The following is a 20,529-nucleotide window of genomic DNA, read 5'->3' on the forward strand; positions in this document are numbered from 1 at the left end:
GTGTAGGCTGAGCAATGAGAGATGATCACAGCCACCCTCATGGAGTGGTGAATGAGATTTATAATGCAGTGTATTGATGTGAAATGGGAAATACCACATCAGTTGTGCAGCTCACCCATCACTGAGCCCACAGAGGAGAACAGAGACACTTGCCATCACCTGAATTGTCCTCAGGGACAGGAGGAGGAACGTTAGCTAAAGGGGGTTGGAAAGCTGCAACTTCAAGGCTTATTGTAACAGGAGCTCCTTCCAGCTGGTGAGAGGATGAGTTTGCTCCTAGAACAGGAGATCTGCTGTGATCCTACAGTTCCCTATATGGATCCTTGACAAACTGATAAGGATCGACCTGATCAGGTCCTCACCAAGGGCTCAATGGACATGCCTCAACACCAAGGCAAGTTAGGGAGCTGAGCACCAACCCTTACCATGTGCAGCATTCCTCCCAGACAACGCTGGGTCTGATGGTGCTTTGGAAGGCTAAGAAAGAAATCAAGCAGGGCTGCAGTGAGTGGCCTGAAAGGACACTTTCCTCCGGACCACTGTGATGAGATGAGATCCTGCTGCATACATTGATTACCCTGATGTTATTCCTGATGAACTACATGCTTTTAGCAGTTGCTTTCTACTTTCTTTCACTGTGTCCTATTACAAAACTATTGGATCTCATTTCATATTCATGTATGGCTATTAGCTCACTGCCCACTGTTGCATCCATGTGCTGAGTTCCCCACCCAGACACTCATCACATCAGGCAGTGCAGCACAATTTAAAGCCCAGATAAGGCAGTCCAAGTCCTCTCAGTTTGTCTCTGGGTCTGAATTCCAAAGCTGAAGAAAGATCTTTATATCTTTGCAGCCACCAAGCCAGCCATGTGCACACAGAGAAGGATGCGCAAGCTTCATGCTTGAGGGTGGAAAACCACATCCCTCCTCACGTGACATGTCACATTTGGCCTGGAGAATTTGCTTTTCTCTGGGGAATCAAGTATTCATCTGTGGTCGGTTCATGAGATAAAAATAGGTCAGATCTTGTTTCCTCTCATCAGCCTGGGATGTATTTTTTTCTCCTTGTTCTGGAATTACCCTCCCTGTTATCCCAGCAAGCTGAAACAGGGATTTCCCTGTATGCAGTGCAAGAGGAGCATCCATCTGCACGCTTTCCTGTGACTATCAGCTTACCCAGGCTCTTTGTTCCCAGAAGTGTATCACAGAGTCACAGAATGGTTTGGGTTGAAGGGACCTTAAAGCTCATCCAGTTCCAACCCCCTGCCATGGGCAGGGACACCTTCCACTAGAGCAGCTTGCTCCAAGCCCTGTCCCTCTGCTTGGGATGGAGACTGGAATTTGCTCTGCTGGCTGCAATCCATCCAGCAAACCCCAACATTTCCAAGGGAGTATCCAAGGCCAGGGAAGCTCAGCACCCACGCTGGAGCTTCACTGGAGTCAGTGGGATGCTGAGACATCCCCGTCTCCTCCATTGAGTCTCAACATTGGAAAACAAGGATTTGACTGTTGCTAAGCTACACAGAGCAGATCAGTGCAATGGTGAATACAGGGCTGTGCAAGATCGGGTCCTGAATCCTGCAGTGAGGAAAGGGGCTTGTTTGCAAGTCCAAGGACATGGTGCCCACAGCACGGTCCAGGTTGCAAATGCTGCTGCTGCTGCATCATGCTGCTGGGGCTGAAAAGGCAGTGTTACCCTGGGGATGGGCAGCAAGCAAGGATGCTTTAAGATGTGTGTTTTAAGATGATGAGGGCTTTAAAGAGCTTAGCCCTTTGCTGTAAAAATAAACCCAAATGCCTTTATGTAACTCCCAGCCCCTCTAAGGCTTCAAACACATCCATTGAAATTAAAAAAAGAGAGATTTAAACCTGGAAAACCCCTCAACCATCAAAGTATTTCACCTTAAAACCAACACAAAACCCTGCAGCCAAAAGGCCCTAACAAACAACAAAACTTCAAGCAAAGCCAATAGAACCCACACTCTGAACAGGAGCAGGACAGCCGAGCTGGAAGGCTCCACTTGCCACCCACACTGATAGCCCCCTAAACATCATGGTTCAGATCCCACCAATATCAGGGCAGACCCTTGGGTGCTTTGCCTGCAAGTTTCTTGCAGTGGGGGCTTTTTCTTGTCTTTTTCCTTTCCCACCACTGCTACTTGGTGAATAAACCCTAATCAATACTGATAATAAATCTTCCTAGGTGGTAGGAGGGAAAGAGACAACTCAAAATGATCATTATAATGGGAGGATTGATTCTGCCTCCTGTAACTCGGCTCTGACTTCAACTCACAAACCTGACCTCTTGCTTAGATTGGGCTGGTTATGGCCTTGCTAGTGTGGGCATCATAGAATCATGGAATCAATATTAAGGTTTGGAAAGGACCTTAAAGCTCCTCCAGCTCCAACCCCTGCCACAGGCGGGGACCTCTTCCACTGGAGCAGCTTGCTCCAAGCCCCTGTGTCCAACCTGGCCTTGAACACTGCCAGGGATGGGGCAGCCACAGCTTCTCTGGGCACCCTGTGCCAGCGCCTCAGCACCCTCACAGGGAAGAGCTTCTGCCTTATCTCCAACCTGAACTTCCCCTATTTCAGTTTGAACCCATCACCCCTTGCCCTATCACTGCAGTCCCTGATGAAGAGCCCCTCTCCAGGCCACATCACCCATTGTGCAGACACCTTGAAGGCACTAGCAGAGCACGAAGCGCAGCAGACAGCCCGTAATATCGTCAGCTACATCCTGAGAAGATTCTCCATCACCCATCACCAACACATTATTGTCTTCCCACAAACTGGTGGAGTTCATATTACATAAAGCCACATCATCTCTTCATAGGGGCTTTCAAGACCAGAGCTTGGACTGGTCTGTGGCCAAGGAAGAGATGTATTAGCCTGACTGGGAAGGTTCATCTTAGTGCCTCCAAATGAGGGATTTTAGGGATATTTCTCATTGGAGCTCCTTTCCATGTTACAGGGTTTTACAGCAAGTGTTTTCTGTCTCCAGAGCAACACTGCTACACTAGCACAGATCACAGACAGCCTCGGTGAGTCTCTGTGGGGGGAGAACCAGCTTCCCTGGATAACCGGGATCCTGGCTCTTCTGCCATAACCACCAACACTGGGAGCAACTAGTGCCTATGTACAAACCACTGGAGGCTGGATCCAGGGTGAATAGCACCAGCAAGAGGTCTGCAAGCTTCTGTACAAGGATAAGAGATGGTATTTGAATAGCGCTTACTGTGTTAGATGAGGGCTGGCACGTGCACACTCCGATGTGGCTGCATCAAGCTTTGGTTCTCAATCCAATTTGCCTTTACAGCATCACTGGCCTGGGGTGGGTCTGAGTCTTCTGCTTCTCACAGATTTCTCTAGGGCTACCCATGGGGCCTTGTCCTATGGCATTACTGGTACATCAACTGTTAAGAAATGTTCCAGGGATTAATGTGCCTGTTTTACATGCAAAGGATGCAGAAAGCAACAGTGTCCCCTGCTCACGTGTGTGCAGTGTTGGGTATGGATGTCCTAAGCTCATGAAAGGGTGTGCAGAGGGGGCACATGAAGGACATCATTGACCTTCTACCAAAGAGAGAACTCACATCTTCCGTTTCTGGTGCTACCCCAGTAGCTGGTACTTCTAGGATGTTATTGGCTGTACCTTTAGCACAAACACTGATGCTCACCTGCTTTTGTTCCATGGCTAATAGAGATGGAAACAAAAAGGGATCACAAGCTGCAGCAACACAGAGAACTTAAGAGGGAAGAGATAAACCTCCCCATGTTCAGGATGCAAAGGACTTGTTTGAACACAGATGCATTGTTCCGTCCATACATTCAAGCAAGCTCACCACCACCCTCCATGGGAGATGAGCATCCCCAGACCCCCGGATGATGAGCAGCCGGCACAGTAAGCAGAGATTTGCTTTAATGTCATGTTTTTGTCCCTGCTGTGTTCCCAGCAGCAGATTTAGACCCACCACAGTCTGGCAGAAGCCCGGCCACAAGCCCACAAAGGAGCAGCCAAGTGGAAATGAAGACAAAGCACTTGGAGGGTTTGATGGACGAGAGGCAGATCTGCCTCCAGCCTGAGCCACTCATACAATATACAAACGAAGACACAAATCAATGCAAAGTGTTTGAGCTCCAGAGAGAAAGAAGAAATCAACCCATCCATCACACTCAGACACACGTCCATTTGAGTCTGAACCCTGACAGTGCTTTTTGACAATGGCAGCAGCTGGATTAATACAAACTGGGATGTGCATGAGGCAGGACATGAGGTCCCACTCCCTTCCTTTAGAGGCAAACACTTCCCAGTCACCTTCAGCATCATCACTGAGACACAAGGATTCTCCCAGTCCTTGAAAGAAAAGATTTGTCCCCACTTTAAGGAAGGGACAGTTAGGAGATAAGTGCTACCCCATGGCTGAGCTTTAGAAGGAAGACTAAGGTGGGGTTAGCTGAAGCAAACAGCCGAGATTGGATTCAAAAGGAATGGAATCAGCACTACAGAAAAGGTAAAACAGCAAAAGGTGACACCAAAATCTGCCTGACACAAGCTCTGCTCACAGCTCCTGTCCCAGTACGTTCCTTGGGATCCAGTTCTGGCAAAGCTGGTCACACTGGAGAAGGAAATGGGGCCATGATCGGTCAGGCACCCCCAGCTTCCGAGTATCCCCTTGTAGATGGGGATGGAGAGTGGATAATGAGCCTGCAGATAACCATATATCCTCACTTCCTAGCTCTGAGGGAGTACAGAAGAGACTCTCAGGGGCTTTCTGGCCATCTCCTTGTGTCAGCGCTTATTAAGGAGGTGGCTGCACTGAAGTGCATGCATGACTATAAAGGTGGCAGTCTGGGGTTTATTAAGCTCTGTTTAATATTTATTCATTTTTTGAAGGGTTCTGCTCAGTGATTTTCATTATTAGGGGGTTTTAGATATACAAATTAAGCATTAGCTGGCTTTGGTTATTAGGTTTTACCTGATGCTGGCCACTTGTGCAACACTGAAGAAGGCAGTTGTCTTCTTGGGCCAGCTATCTGAAACATGAGGGTGGTTTACAGCCTGCTGCTTCATCCAGGCTTAGTCATCCTCTTCTTACTGCAAACTCATAAATAATCCACCCTAAGAAACAACTGTGGCACCACTTTATCAAGCTTATTAAGACCATGGCTATGAGACAGCTCTAGGACTTCAAAGAGCCCAAGTACAACGAACAAATGAAGAAAACAGATTCAAGGATGAGGAGGAACTTAGTCCTGCAGAACACCTCCCTGTGCACTGATGTGTGAGTCCTCAAGTGAGACTCTTCCACATTGCATTTGTTCTCTTGAAGACCAAGGAGACCAGTTTTAGGCCATCTGCAGACCCCAGTGGGTACTTCTGAATTGCTCATACTTCATCAGGGTTTCAACCTACCTTTGCTCAGAATAGTACAGAAATGCACATCTGGATTGGGTGATGCTTATCCAGCCTCCAGCTCCCAGTTCAGCTGGTCTGAATCTTGTCCAGGAACACTAATGCAGAGGAGCATTGAGATCAGTAAGAAACAAGCTCCTGAGCATCCCTAAGGCTGACCAGGGTCACACAAGGAGACCAGCAGTAGCTCAGAATTGAGCTCAGATTTAAAACCACAAACTAATTTCTAATCCTCAATCACATTCAGGTCATTCCCCAAGCTCATGGGGCACAGAAGGGCTGGAGCAGGAGCCTCCAAATGCCTGTGAGAACCAGCAAAAGGAAGACTTGAAGTTAGCCCAATGGGCACCCCAGTGTTCCCTATAAGGCCCAGGAGACATGCTATGGGGAGCACTGGCTCCCTGCTGCCACTGGCTGCAGCTTTTACACGTCAGAGCAATCTCAAGGCATTACCCTGCAGAGAACAGCACATATCACAGCCAAGGCCAGGTTATTTCAAGCCCTTTCCCCTCTTTCTCCTCTGCTGCTGGGTGGGGAACCCATCACTGATTCACCTTCAACTCCAAGCATCTCCAAGGTCCTAACCAGTAGCAAGCAAGTGGCATTAAAGACAATTTCAGTCATTCCTTTTAGCAGTGTCAGGAGAGCATCTGCAAATAGAAACAGGAGGATGGGCTGTCCCTTGTTCACTTACCTGCCTCTCCATCTAGAATGCTCTGAGACCCACTGATTAATACTTGGCACTTCCACAACAGGTTACAGGTTCCAAGTGCTGTGCAAACATTAACTCATTAACCCCCTTGCCATGCTGTGAGGAAGGGGAGAGTTGTCATCTTCATCATACAGATTGGTAACGGAGCCTGGGGTTACTGGTGAAGAGGAGGAACAGGCTGGTTTGGCATCAAGACAACAAGCTGTGAGTCCTCTCTTGCTATTTGTGACCACGGAGCAGTTGCATTCATTTCCCTTCCTCAGCAAGCAGAAGGGATAAACCATCCTTTTTTCCTGAAAATGGGAAAGGACAGAAACAGTCTCCATCAGGGGCTGCAGTTCTTCTCCTGGTCTTCTTCTCCAAGAAGACCGATGTCCTGACAGGAAGACATCCATATATGCCAAGACCAAATCGAGCACTTTCCCTTTGTGTCTGATTTGTGTCAAGACCTGATGAGAAACTAGAAGGTGGACTCATCAAAGACACTGCTTGGACCTTAAACTCTTGGATACAGTGAGCATGTTTTGTGCCAGCCCATGTGGTGCTATCCACAAAGGCATGGCCAGGGATGCTTCAATGACCACAAATGATTCCTTTTTAATGGGCAAAGTTAGAGCTTGTGCAGTGGCCAAACATCTATCAGGAAGGGGTGAGGTGGGTTTCATCCTGTGCTAGGGTGGGAAAGGATGTGGCATCCCTTCTGCACCTTCTGGAAGCACACAGGGTCTTCCAATCTAAACCATTCTATGATTCTCTGATTCATCCAAAACATCCAAAGCCTTTTCTGCAACAGCTCCTGATACTTTTCTTTCACCAACCTACCAGACAAGGGGTTTCCATGCCTAGCCTTCTCTGACAGTGCTTCTTCCTCTGCAGAACATGGCCCCAAGCCCCAAGCAGTACAACTTAATGCCCAGCAGCTCTGATTGCAAAGAAAATGCTCTTTTGTTATTTTACTGTTTGAGACTGAAAGAGGCATTGGAATACGCTGAACGATGCTCTGATTCCATGTCATCCTCACACAAACCTGCACTCAAAGCAGCATCTCTCCTCACCACACCTGGGCTCATCTGTTTGTCTTCCCTTTCTACCAACATAAAGCAGGTCAGGAAGAGATGAAAGCCAGTGCACACAAGCTACCAGGCTCTGCTACCTCTCCCTGAGCACCCCATGCTGTCCACCCCACCTCAGAATCTGAGTCTTAATCTCCAATGACTCAGCCTTCCTTTGCTCCACACCCTCACTATAGGACACCCCAGTGTTCCGTTTTTTCCTTAAATTCCTTTTACCCATCAGGAATACCTGGAAAATGCCTGGAATAAATGTCTGCATTTTTAATAAGAGCACACACAGGGATTCACCACTGGGGAGAGCCCAGCAGCTGTGAACAGATGTGCCCTAAGGTCAACGCGAACCCTATTGTCATTCAGCACCGCTGCCCTGACAGGAGCAGAGGTACAAAGCTACATCTATTACAGCAAACTAGACAGGGTCAGGGCACAGGATCAAACTCCAGCACACAATTACCCATACCTTTAAGCTGCTGCTGGGCTGTCACCGTCTTGGACCACAGTGTGCAGCATCGCAGACACAGGTCAGACCTTGGAGGTCTTCATGGACCAAAGGAGTCTTCCCAAGACATAGACTGGGTTTGCTCACCCTGTTTTGGAGAACAAGAAAATATAAGCGTGGGGATAAAACTGTGGCATGCTGTCCCATGTTACTTGTAATGACAGGCAAACAACTCTGGGCTTATTGCAACTTCTCCTTTGAAAATGCTACCTCACTGTAGAGTTTGCCTAATGCCAAAGCATCACCAAGGGTGGAATCATCCTACTGCATTTATAACAGAGAAGGGGGCAGAGAGAGTTGAAGGAGTAACATTGCTTTCTGTATGGAAAGCAGACACCCATGCTATGTACTATAAGCTCTAACAGTTGACAAGAGCATGGCCCCTTGTAGGAGTGGTCAGAGCTTAGTGTGATACCACATCTGTGGTTGGCCACCATCCTCCATGCTACCAAACATCCTGCTGGACCGAAGGGACTGGGTGATACAAGACACAGCCTCTGCCTGCCTCTGATGGTCTCCTCATTGCATCTTCGTCAGCTGCTGAGCTCAGAAAGCCCCCATGAGTGGTGCTTGCCTGCAGGACATGCACAGAACACAAAGGCATGAGAGCAGCAATGGGGAGAGGAGGAATGGAGAAAAAGGCCAGCTTGGACACAGGGACTTAAAGCAACCTGCTCTAGTGGAAGGCATCTGTACCCATGGCAGGGGGTTGGAACTGGATGAGCTTTAAGGTCCCTTCCAACCCAAACCATTCTATGATTCTATGACATCTCTGTGGAGAACGGCTCCCTGGCAGTGGGCTGGATGGGGCAGATGTGATGGCAGGACATATGTGTGAGGAGCTGGGGCATAGCCTGGCTCTTGTATCCGCTCCCACTGTCCATGCTGGCCAGACTGGGGAAAAGAACACGCTGAGAGATTTTCAGTGTGCTGCCTGTTGCCATGGAAACTCCTTCCCCAGCATCCCAGGGATGCTCACCTTATGGGGTGGCCACAAAGCTGCTGGAGAGGACCAGCCCTTGGGAAGGGCATGGAGCAGGAGCAGCAGAGAAGGGGTGGTCCTGGCACTCAGAGGTATTCAAGCAGGTTAGGGTCAGGCTCTGCACACCTCCACTGTGGGAAACTGCAGTGGTGATCCCTGTGTTAGCCCTGGCACTAAGCAGGAAGACTGGGAAAACACTGAAGAGCCTGCAAAGGCATCCTGGAAAACAGGAGGTGGAAGGGTGTAAGACAGGGATGTTGCCAACTGATGAAAGGTCAGAAAGAACCCCCCTTTGGTCATTTACTCTGGAGTTATCCATCATGGAGTATGGAGACACACAACCAGACGTGCTGGCTCAGGTCAGCCAGGGCAGGGTGAATGCAAGGCAAGAAGTACATTTAAAATAGCCTGCTTAGCACCATACATATCAGCTGTCCTCATGCATCTGCCTGCCATGGTACCTTTCTGAGGATACCTGGTCTCTTCTGCCCACCCCACACTTAGACCAACACTGAGGTGGGCACAGAAACAAACCCAAACCCAAAGGTATTCAAAGGGAGGGTACAAATCCCCTTCTCCTGTCTCCCAGGGTGGTGGTGAAGGAAGAATGGTCCCAGCATCCAGACCCATGTTCACAAACAACCTCCCTCTCCTCCACCACCTCAACCAGTTCATGTAAGTCTTTGCAAGTCCATATCTGCAAGGAAAGGAGTCTTGGGGCAACTCTGTTGTCTCTTCGAGGTGCTGGAGAAATGCTTGGAGGTGGTAAACCCCACTTAACCCATACAAATGGCTTTAGGTTGATGCTCAAAGGGAACCTGAGCTCACACTTGATCAGGATCCACATTCTGAGCCGTCATTTCAGGATGTTTCAGGTTTGGTGTTTGTTTTGTTCTGCACGGTATTTATTGTGTGTTTGCTGCCGTGTTTTACCCAACTGCAAGAGATACATAAACAGCAAATGATCAAAGCAATACATCTTCGCCATGGAGAAGCAGGCAAGCCAGATGGAGTCAATTAATGAAGATGCTTAGCAAGCCTAGAGTTTAGTTCATATGCAAACAGGTTCTTCCTAGGAGCATCAATCTAATCCAATAACCAATGTGTGGGGGTGTAAGAAGTGCTGCTTTGTTCTGTCCTTTCCGTTACAAAGAGCTGAGTGAAACTTTTGTTGTTGCTATTTAATCCTGGTGAGAGGTTTGGAATGAACAGCACCAAAAGGTGATTCTCAGCCTCATCGGCGTGGTTCGATCCTGTTGCTTTAGGCAAAAGAGGACTCGAGTATTCAAAAGCAAATTCAATGCTCAGCCTCTTCTCTGAGCCTGCCAACAAGGGAACTAATTATGGCCAATAGCAATGATGTGGACATCACTGCACATACACTGCAGCCAGCCAAGAATCCTGTCCCCTATCAGATGCTAATTCAGAGTGTTATGTCAGATGTCATTTTGATTCTACAAGATATTACCAGACATAAACTGTTATAATGCCCCGAGTGACAGCCCCTTCCATCACTCGGAGCTCTGATCCACCCTATAACTCACATTTACAGCCCAGCTTTATGCCACACATTATTGATCAGTTATCTGGGGTGCAGCAGGCAGTGATGCCAATCCCTGCTTGATGGCAAGAAAAGAGGAGCCAGCAGCCTCTTCCAGGACTGCACGGCTGTATGCAGACCCCTGCATGGGGGTATGAATTCCAAGGGGCTGCAGTGATGAGATCCCATCACTGTCAGCATCTACCAGAAGAGAGAATGAAGTGCTTTAGCTGTCTGGAGAGGAAGGAGCAAAGCAGAACAAGGAGGTGCTGGGACACTGGGGGCAAAACAGTGATTCAGCGCTTATTAAATGGGTCAAACTTGTCGTTTCTTTTCATTTGAATCAAAAAGAGGAGGAGAATGGCTTTCTCTATGGCAGGTCATTGTGCCAAGGAGTCTGCCTGTCCCAGCAGCTATGGACCAGAGGTGGGTCTCATAGGGAAGCTGTGCATTTGGCCCCTGGGATGCTCCAAGAGCTACAGGAGAAGGGATATACTCAGGGGATTACTCAGGGGCCTCACACCTGCTGGTGAGGAGCCCCAGGCCAGCCCTTGTGTCAATACAACCCTCCTGCTTCATGGCTTTTACCTGCCCTTCCTTCCCTTGTCACACTGAACATGAAGGGTTTTGAAGTCTGACTGTTGCATGGGGTGGAGAGATGGGATTTGATTGTAGCAAACCCTGGCTGATTTAACACAGGTAGCACTGGACATAGCAGAGTCTGGAAAGATGCTTCAATTGGGCATCTTCTGATCTTGAGATCTACAGAGGGTCCCTTCACCTTGACAGACCAGTGAGCTGGTTACAGCCCTCCCCACTCCTGGACCTTCTTTGGAGATGGCAATATGAAGCTGTCGCTACAAAATACACCAAGCCCATCAAAGTCTCCCATCCTCCTGCCTCTTTTGCCACCAAAAAGTGTGACTGAGATGAAGGTGAGTGAGGCCCTTGTCCAGCCGCCGACCATTCCTACTCCATCAGACCCTTTCCTGCTCTGAGACACATTGAACCTGAACCCTAATGTGGCAGAAGGCTCAGGGGACCTCTTTATCCAGGAGAAACACTCTTATTTGGTGTTTACCCTTCTAATAGTTACTATAAACCTGCCCTTGAGTTAACGCTGCTTCTTCTCCAACTCCCCCTCCATCCCGTCAAGCACACAGAGTTTGAATACACCTCATCCAGCAATGGAGCCATCCATCTCCATGTCTCTGCAAACCCTGTGCTCAGAAAACCCAGGTTAAGGATGCACAGAAGCAGATTTCAGGCTTTCTATGCATAAAAATAAAGAAACACACCTTTTCCTTTAGTGAGGACCTGGTTTGGTTTCCCCCCATGGGATGGAAAATGATAAACAAGGAAGAGGTAGATTTTAAGGAGAGATGTGTGTGCCTGTGCATGTGCATTCCTTCAGCAGCCGTAACTCCAGCAACAAACCAGCCATCCTCAGCTTCTAGATAACATGAAGTTTCCAACCCAAAACGAGACCCAAAACGGCCTGAGATTTGCCTGTGTTATTCTAACACTTACCTAGGAAAAGCCAATACTGTTCTAAAACCCACTGATACCCTGTGTGTGCTGCGGAGCAGACACCTCCCCAGCTCCCTCAACCTGCAGCAAGCTTTCAACTGAACGGATCAATAGCAGCTCTTACAAATTATCATCCCAAAATGAAAGGCTTGGCACTGCACATCCACTTAGGAGCTGTAGCTACAGCAAATGAACATGAAACCCAAGTCGGTCCCAAGTGAAGGCGCGTCTCTGAGATGCTGGAGCCTAAAATGGCTTTTATCACTTAAATTTATATTAAGTACCAGCAATCTTTGGTGCTTCCTTCTTTAGGGTTTTGCTTTCAGTTGGCTTCTTTCCGAGTCTATTTTAACAGGAGGTTTCCCAGACATGGGGAACGAAGCTGCTGTCAGTCATGTTTCTATTTATGCTTGCTGAGGATGCTGATGGGCACCTGAAGATACGGAGTAGGTCTGGTTAACAGAGGTGAGCGAGCTCAGAGTTTGGGCTGGAAATCTCTCTGTTCTGAGTTATCATAGAGTCCCAGACTAGTTTGGGTTGGAAGGGACCTTAAAGCTCGTCCAGTTCCAACCCCTGCCACGGGCAGGGACACAGCTGAGAGCTTGTTATTATGTACCTGGCTAAGGAGCCTCAATCCTGAGTGTGTCCAAGCCATCCCTTAGCAATAGTCCTAAAGGCAGAGCGCAAAAATGGCGTTTTCCCACAAGGCTGGGAATGAGGAACTATTTCCCATCAATAACTTCTCTTCTGATGCTTCTGTAGGACCATTTTTTGTCCTTCTTGCAGACTCTGCAGGGATGGGGTTCACTTGAGCATCCCAGAGGGGCATCGGTAAGCTGGGACACCTTCATTACCACATTGTGGGGTGATGTCCCTGCATCACCACATTCCTATTGCTTTTCCTAGGATGGGAACATAAAAAGGAGTTCTGATTCGGTTCCTTTTCCTTCCCTGATTCCCTCAGTAAAGAGGAGGGAACAAAATGAAAGCAGGTTTGAGAGTCTTTCGCTGGCAATATTTCATGCTGCCCCAGCCTGTTCTTCCCCACTGAGTATTCCCAGCCTGAATATTGAGTAACCCAGGCTTCAAAACACACTCAGAGGTGATGGATTGCTGCTGAATGCAGGCTGAAGCTTCAAGCCAACAATTACTTTTCTCTGAAGGCTTTTTTCCCCACCAGAAACTGGAGGAACAAAACCACCTTTGAGTTGTTTGTATGCACAATGCTGTCTTCTGCACAGTAACCGGGATCTTTAGAGGATGCTGGGTTATGAGTAGCTCTCATTACATGGGGAAAAAATGCCCATGTTTTCTATACGTGCACTTACTGTGTGTGCAGGGGATTAATCACCCCTCTTAAAGAGGATCAGAGCTGAACTGATTACCTTTGGAGCAGAAACCTGATGTAAAGATGAAGGAGAACACTTAGAGCCTGCCTGGGAGTCCAGAGCCTTCTCCTTCCCCCTCTTCTCCTGCAGCAGGGAGGAAATGAGCCTCCCCAGAGGCAGACAAGATGGACCTCAGCAAAATGAATGTCTCTGTAATGCCATACATCAAGGGGTGAGTAACTTGTGCCTGGGGGAATGGATTGCTTCAGAACCGGAGGCAGAATCAAGGGCTGAAATTCAATGGATGGGCTGAAGACGCCTCCAGGAGCATGGTATCAGGTTGGTGTTTCTGCTGCTTGGTTTCACCGTGGACGTTGAAGCTGCCATGTTGTGCATCAGCCCCAAAGAGAAAGTGAAAATAACAATAATTGTTTTACAGTGAGGGTGGTGAAACACTGGCACAGGCTGCCCAGAGAGGAGGTGGATGCCTCATCCCTGGAGACGTTCAAGGCCAGGCTGGATGTGGTTCTGGGCAACCTGATCTAGATGAAGATGTCCCTGCTCAGTGCAGGGGGTTGGACTGGATGAGCTTTGCAGGTCCCTTCAACCTAAACTATTCTGTGATTCTAAAAGGCAAAAAATCCCCAAACTAACCACATTAACAACATTTAATAAACAACTGGTCCTGATTGGTGGACATTAACTTCCCACAGGCAACTTTTGGGTCTCCCTGGGGATGTCATTGCCTGACCTCAGCAGCTCGTAGTCTGAGTAAGTGCCCTGCACTGTCACAGGCTGAGCTCCAATGAAACAAAGCAAGTAGCACATGGTCCCACAGGGCATCAGGAGCAATGACAATTGGTGTTTTGATATTCTTAAATCAGGCTAGGGAAAGTGGTTATTGGGGCACTGCTGAGCCAGGGGCAGAGCTGCTGAGACGCTTCAGCTTTCCAATGAACTATGGGTGTCCCGGGGAGGAGAAAGTGTTTCTGTCATCATCATAGAATGGTTTGTGTTGGAAGGGACCTTAAAGTTCATCCAGCTCCAACCCCTGCCACGGGCAGGGACACCTTCCACTAGAGCAGCTTGCTCCAAGCCCCTGTGTCCAACCTGGCCTTGAACACTGCCAGGGATGGGGCAGCCACAGCTTCTCTGGGCACCCTGTGCCAGCGCCTCAGCACCCTCACAGGGAAGAGCTTCTGCCTAAGAGCTCAGCTCAGTCTCCCCTCTGGCAGGTTCAAGCCATTCCCCTTGGCCTGTCCCTACAGGCCCTTGTCCCAAGCCCCTCTCCAGCTTTCCTGCAGCCCCTTTAGGCACTGGAGCTGCTCTAAGGTCTCCCCTTCAGGAGCCTTCTCTTCTCCAGGCTGCACCGGAGGTGAGTTTTCCCTGTTCAGCCATCATAGGAAACCACAGTTATTTTCTGAACCCCCTACACAGGATCCCATCCCTCCTTCCTTTGGAAGTCCCGCAGGTGGCCGGGGGCAGAGCAGCTGTTCCCACTATCCCAAAGGGAAGGTTGGCTGCACGGATCAAACTGCAGGTCCTCATCTGGGAACGCTGGCATTGGAGCTGCAAGAAGTGGATCGTATTCCCAAGTAAACTGCAAGCTGAGCAGGTTCTGCTTCATGTTCACCTGTTGCTGGTATAGAAATAGCAGGGCTGGAAGGGACTTGGCGAAGGTCAGAGCCCTTCTCTGTTCCTTAAAACCTGATATCAAGAGATTTGCACATTCCTTAAACGGGGACATCATCTGCTTGCAGAGTAGCCCACAGCTCTATCATATTATGATATAAGGGTTTAATTCTGCAAAGGGTTTAGTGGATGAAGTAGAGCAGGGCAAGGAGATGAGGTACTGAAGACCTTAATGGACAGAAACCTTTTTTGCTAGGCTGCCCATGAGAATTCCCTGCTGTCTCCCCTGTTTTTTTATGTCAGGTAGTGAGGGAGGGTTTCCCCTCTCAGTTTAAATATTATTAACAGTTGGGCTGTTTTGAAAAGGTCAAAGTCAGCTCAGACACCTCCTCATCTGGCTCCTCTTAGAAAGCAAGCAAACAAGAAATCTATATTCCACCATAGCTGCCTTTAAACAGCAGAGCCCCATGGTTTCCAAAGGAGGTATTTGCAGAGGTGGGTGAGGTCTGAGTGGCATCAGCTGAGTGCTGATGGGTAGGGAAAGGGCTCATAGTCTTGGTTTTCACTTAAGGTTCCCACTGCTGGAATCAGGTGGACAAAGGGAAAACTCTGCTTTTGCCTGAAGAAATCAGCATTGCAGAGAGGTCTGTGAGCAGGATCCAGGCAGAGCTCCAGGCACACAGAAGAGGCAGAAGGAGCAGAGCACATGTATTTAGCACCTTGAAGTTGATCCTGTTGCTGTCATATTAGACATTGGGAAGAAGCTCTTCCCTGTGAGGGCACTGGCACAGGGTGCCCAGAGAAGCTGTGGCTGCCCCATCCCTGGCAGTGCTCAAGGCCAGGTTGGACACAGGGGCTTGGAGCAAGCTGCTCCAGTGGAAGGGGTCCCTGCCCGTGGCAGGGGTTGGAACTGGAGGAGCTTTAAGGTCCCTCCAACCCAAACCAGTCTGGGATCCTATGAGGGTAGCCCACAGGTGAAGGGATGTACAGGATCTAGTAGAAGGAGCATTGGAACAACCCTCACCTCCCGAGAGCAGCAATGCCATGGGGACACTTTGAAGTGGTTGCCCAAAAGGTGCCCTTAGCAGCCTGAACAACCCCCAGCGCCACTGGGCTATCAGCTGACTTAGGTCCTCCCCTGCCTATGACACAAGGGCTTTTAGATGTCATTGGAAGGCAGTTCAAAATCTTTGTGGCACAAGACCAATGGCAAACAGACCTTCCAGGGATACTTTGAAACCCTCCCTTCTTCTCAAGGTCAGATGATGCTTCACACAGAACAACAAGGGTTAACCTGGTGTGGGGTTGCTGCAGCACTGCAATTCAAGGTGCTCCCTCCAGCACAAGGCTCTGTTTTCTTCCCAGCAGTTACTGGCTTGAGAGACAATCAAACTAATTACCTTAGTAATTACCAAACTAATTACTTCTCTAATTACCAAGTGTCTCTGTTTACCCTGACCTGACATCCTTGCAGAGGAGCCCTGGCTCAGTACCCCATGCTCTATGGGAACCTGCCTGCTTACCTCTTCTGCAATGACTTGAAGACCCAGGTCCTCTTCACACCTTGGTCCTCCTCACACGCTGTTCAGGATGTCTCTCTCTTCCTCAGCAGCTGATCTAATTCACTTGGCTGGTGAATGCAAGTTTGCATTGCAGTGATGGTTTTGCTGTCAGGCAGACCACGGGAGGGCACAGCAGACTATGGGAGGGCACATTACCTTTGTTGCACATGGGTTTCTCTGATAAGAATATCCTGAGCATGGTGCTGTGGGAGCACAGCCACACTGATGACAAAACTGGAGATGCACTTGACTCCAGGCACTATTCAGTTCCTTTCTCTCTGATGAGAACAGCAGCTGAGAGGAAACTGGAAGGTGACTTGAGATGACAGATGCTCCTCTCCAACACAGAGCTGAAACCAGCAGGGTGTTCAGACAGCAAAACCCATCACTATCAACTGGCCTCACCTCCCCAGGCTCACTCCTTTGCTTTTTCCAGACCTTTACTTGAAATTTGCCTTAGGCTCTCACAAGCCAGGGTCTGACAGACACACACCACTCTCCTAAACATCCATGTGACAGTGGGTGCTTAGCCCTGAAAATCAGACTGGTTTGGGCTGAAGGGACCTTAAAGCTCCTCCAGTTCCAACCCCTGCCATGGGCAGGGACACCTTCCACTAGAGCAGCTTGCTCCAAGCCCCTGTGTCCAACCTGGCCTTGAACACTGCCAGGGATGGGGCAGCCACAGCTTCTCTGGGCACCCTGTGCCAGCGCCTCAGCACCCTCACAGGGAAGAGCTTCTGCCTAAGAGCTCAGCTCAGTCTCCCCTCGGGCAGGTTCAAGCCATTCCCCTTGGCCTGTCCCTACAGGCCCTTGTCCCAAGCCCCTCTCCAGCTTTCCTGCAGCCCCTTTAGGCACTGGAGCTGCTCTAAGGTCTCCCCTTCAGGAGCCTTCTCTTCTCCAGGCTGCCCCAGCCCAGCTCTCTCAGCCTGGCTCCAGAGCAGAGCTGCTCCAGCCCTCGCAGCAGCTCCATGGCCTCCTCTGCACTCGCTCCAACAGCTCCACGTCCCTCTTGTGCTGCTGCCCCAGAGCTGAGCAGCCCCCAGCTCTTTAAGGACAAGTCCTTGTTTTTAGAGCATGAACACAAACGGTTTCATTAATGCTGATCATGACCTGTGGAGGATTTCATTTGGAGAGATGTGGGAGCCAGAACACAGAAGGGACTTATGACTGTAGGATGGAAGCCCACCTTGCGCATGCCCTCTCTTGCTCTCTCTGCACACTGGGCTCTCTCAGCACCCCTCTGCTTTCTCTATCCCTGCTATCTGGGAAGCAAGGCTGCCTTCTTCTATCCTGGCCATATCTACTGTGTGTGATGAACCATGTTTTGGGTCAGGGATCTCCAGGTGCTCAGAGTAGAAACATGCATATAAAGCTAACACAGAAATATTCAGTTTGCCCAAACCTAACCAGCATTTGCAGGTGAGGGGAGGACCCTGCAGTAGTTTGTAGACAAGAATATTGTCCAGAATTTCTGTTACTTAGGAAATGAAAACAGAAAGGATAGGAAAGGGCAAGGCTCCCTTTCCTATCACTTCTGTCTTTAGCTTGAGAGATGTCATGGACCTTCATCAGAGTCCACCTGAAACCCTATTCACCTCTTCAGAATCTCTCAAAAGGGGCACAGGATCTAGAAGAGACCAAAGCAGTGACCATCTGAGCTGTAAATATATCCCAACCCATCGCCAACTTCATAGTAAAGCTAATTCCAAATATCTGCTTAAAACTGTAATGTTGGGGTATCCCAGTAAGTGTAAAAACCCCAACCCAGCTCTGCAAGGTGACCTGTTCCAGACACACGACTCCAGAGAAAAGGAAATCTCACATTTGAAAGACCCTAAATTACAGGAGAGTAGGATGGCAGTGATTATTTCGACACCAGTGAAAGACCTGTGATTTGTTCCACAGACACTGAATGAAGAACAATGGAAAGCTTTGATTTAGCTGCTTTTAAAACCCTATGTGAAATCGCCCTATGGTTACAGCTGATCAGAGCTTGTCAGTGACCAACCACAACACCTGAAATGATTCTCTACCCGTGTCATGCCTTCATCTATTGTCCCTAGAGGACACCTCCCCTACCATCCCTTCTGAGAACATGATCCATTAAGATGAGTTCAAATCCTCAGTGTGACACTGAGCAATCTTAGATCTTGGTTGTTTCTGAGGAGGAGCGAGACCTCCCCACAGGTTTTCCATTCTAAAGAAAAAGAGGGAAATGGGAAACTTCAAAGATTTTCAGTCTTGAAATGCAGCTACAAGGTTAAGTCTTGGCTGGAAGAGGAAGAACGTTGTCCAGAACAGGCTAGAAGCAGCATTTTTTCTCCTTCTTCCCCAGTACCATAAACCATCAGCAGTCTCTCCTCCTGCCTGTGCTTCTTCAGGTTCTATGAAACTTGCTTATTTTACAATTAGTTTCAAATATCATTAGTCCAGTTGTAAAACACAAGATGGCAAATCATAGAATCATAGAACAGCTAAGGTTTCAGGGGAGCTTAAAGCTCCTCCAGCTCCAACCCCTGCCACAGGGAGGGATCCCTTCCACTAGAGCAGCTTGCTCCAAGCCCCTGTGTCCAACCTGGCCTTGAACACTGCCAGGGATGGGGCAGCCACAGCTTCTCTGGGCACCCTGTGCCAGCGCCTCAGCACCCTCACAGGGAAGAGCTTCTGCCTAAGAGCTCATCTCAGTCTCCCCTCGGGCAGGTTCAAGCCATTCCCCTTGGCCTGTCCCTACTGGCCCTTGTCCAAATGTCTCTTTTAGGCAGATCTAGTGCTTCCTTGAGCAGAAGCGTCCAACATCACCTCTCAACTCTGTTTCCAAAGAACAGTGTCCTGCTTGAAATCCATACCAGCAAGAAGAAAGTCAAAGACTGATGAAGGGACAAAGCTGCAGGTACTCAGAAGGAGGGGATGGGAAAGGTAGAAGAGGTGGCAAGCAGAACGTCATCCCAGAAACATTCACAGAAGCATAGAATCAATTGGGCTGGGAAAGCCCTTTAAGCTCACCCAGCCCAACCATTCCCAGCACTGCCAAGGCCACCACTGACCCATGGCACTGAGGCCTCGTCTCCACGCTGTGTGAACACTTGCAGGGACGGTGCCTGCAGCCCTGCCCTGGGCAGCCTGTTCCAATGCCTGAGCACCCTCTGGGCAAGGAATTGTTCCTCAGCTCCAGTCTATTCAGAACTGCTGCTCTACTTTAAAGGCAAAAGTTGTCCACAACAGGGACGGTTTTAAAGTCTATACCCTGTTTGTTGCAATCAGCACTCCCCAAGCTCAAGCAGCACATGCCAGAGATGCTACCATTTATGATACAGAAGATGTTTAAAGAACACAACATCTCAAATGAAGCCCAAAACATAGCTGGAACAAAGAAAGCAAGACTGACTCCCATTGCTCAAGGCTGTCAGGATGGGAAACCAATAAACATTTGGCAGTAACACAGACCTTCCCTCCCAACATAGCTCTTCTCTTGATTTTACAGAGTCATCTGGCCTTAAAAACATCTGCTTTTCCTCTGTGCTGCATTGTGCTGCCAATTCTGAGGCTGGCAAGGATGGATCTGCCAACTTCTTGGCTCTCTGTTACAAAAGAGAACATTATGAAGGAGAATTTGTGAGTTAGCTGATTTGTAAACATTACAGCAAGCCACCATGTAAACACATTGCTTATGTTCCTATTACTTCTCTCAAGCAGTTTACCTGGCACCTGACACTGAACTCCAGGATCTTCCTCTCCACCTGATATTACTGTTGCTTCACATGTACAAAAGCCCAGCTTCTTTTTGCAGGAATAAAAAATAACCCTTAATTAAACAGTGCTCACAAAGCATCTTGATGATGAGAATAGAAGAGTCGGTGGCAATATTGTGAATACAGCCTAAATGAGATCCACAGGTGCACTCACAGTTGTATAGTGGGATGCAGTTCAACATGGCCTATTAAAGATACAGAAGAGGTAAATAACTAGCAGAAGGCACATTGCTTATTTGACACCGATGCTGTTACTATTGCAGATCAAATCTTTCCTAAGGTTGCTGGGTAAGATGAACGCAGCAGTTGGTTTCTGAACAAACCCAGTTAAATCACACTGGGTACTTGCATGAAGATGCTTTGCAGGTTTAGGCACTCCATGCCCTTTCATTCACTTCTCAAGGAAGGAAACTTGTGGTGCATGAATCACAGCACACCATCACGTGGGATCCTTTTAGGCTGCTATGATGGAAAACAGTTCTATGTCAGTCCTGTTCCTGAAAC

General features: G+C 48.7%; 1 long non-coding RNA gene across 1 annotated transcript in view; it reads left to right on the plus strand.

Annotated features, from left to right (window-relative positions):
• The window catches only part of LOC133208740 (uncharacterized), a 220,258-nt gene that overhangs the window by 99,281 nt on the left and 100,448 nt on the right, over positions 1-20,529 (plus strand). The window lies entirely within an intron of this gene.

Source organism: Neopsephotus bourkii, unplaced genomic scaffold (genome assembly GCF_033783945.1).
Source record: "Neopsephotus bourkii isolate Nb327-2 ecotype Australia unplaced genomic scaffold, CSIRO-AGI_Nbou_v1 NB_281, whole genome shotgun sequence".
Classification (NCBI taxonomy): domain Eukaryota; kingdom Metazoa; phylum Chordata; class Aves; order Psittaciformes; family Psittacidae; genus Neopsephotus; species Neopsephotus bourkii.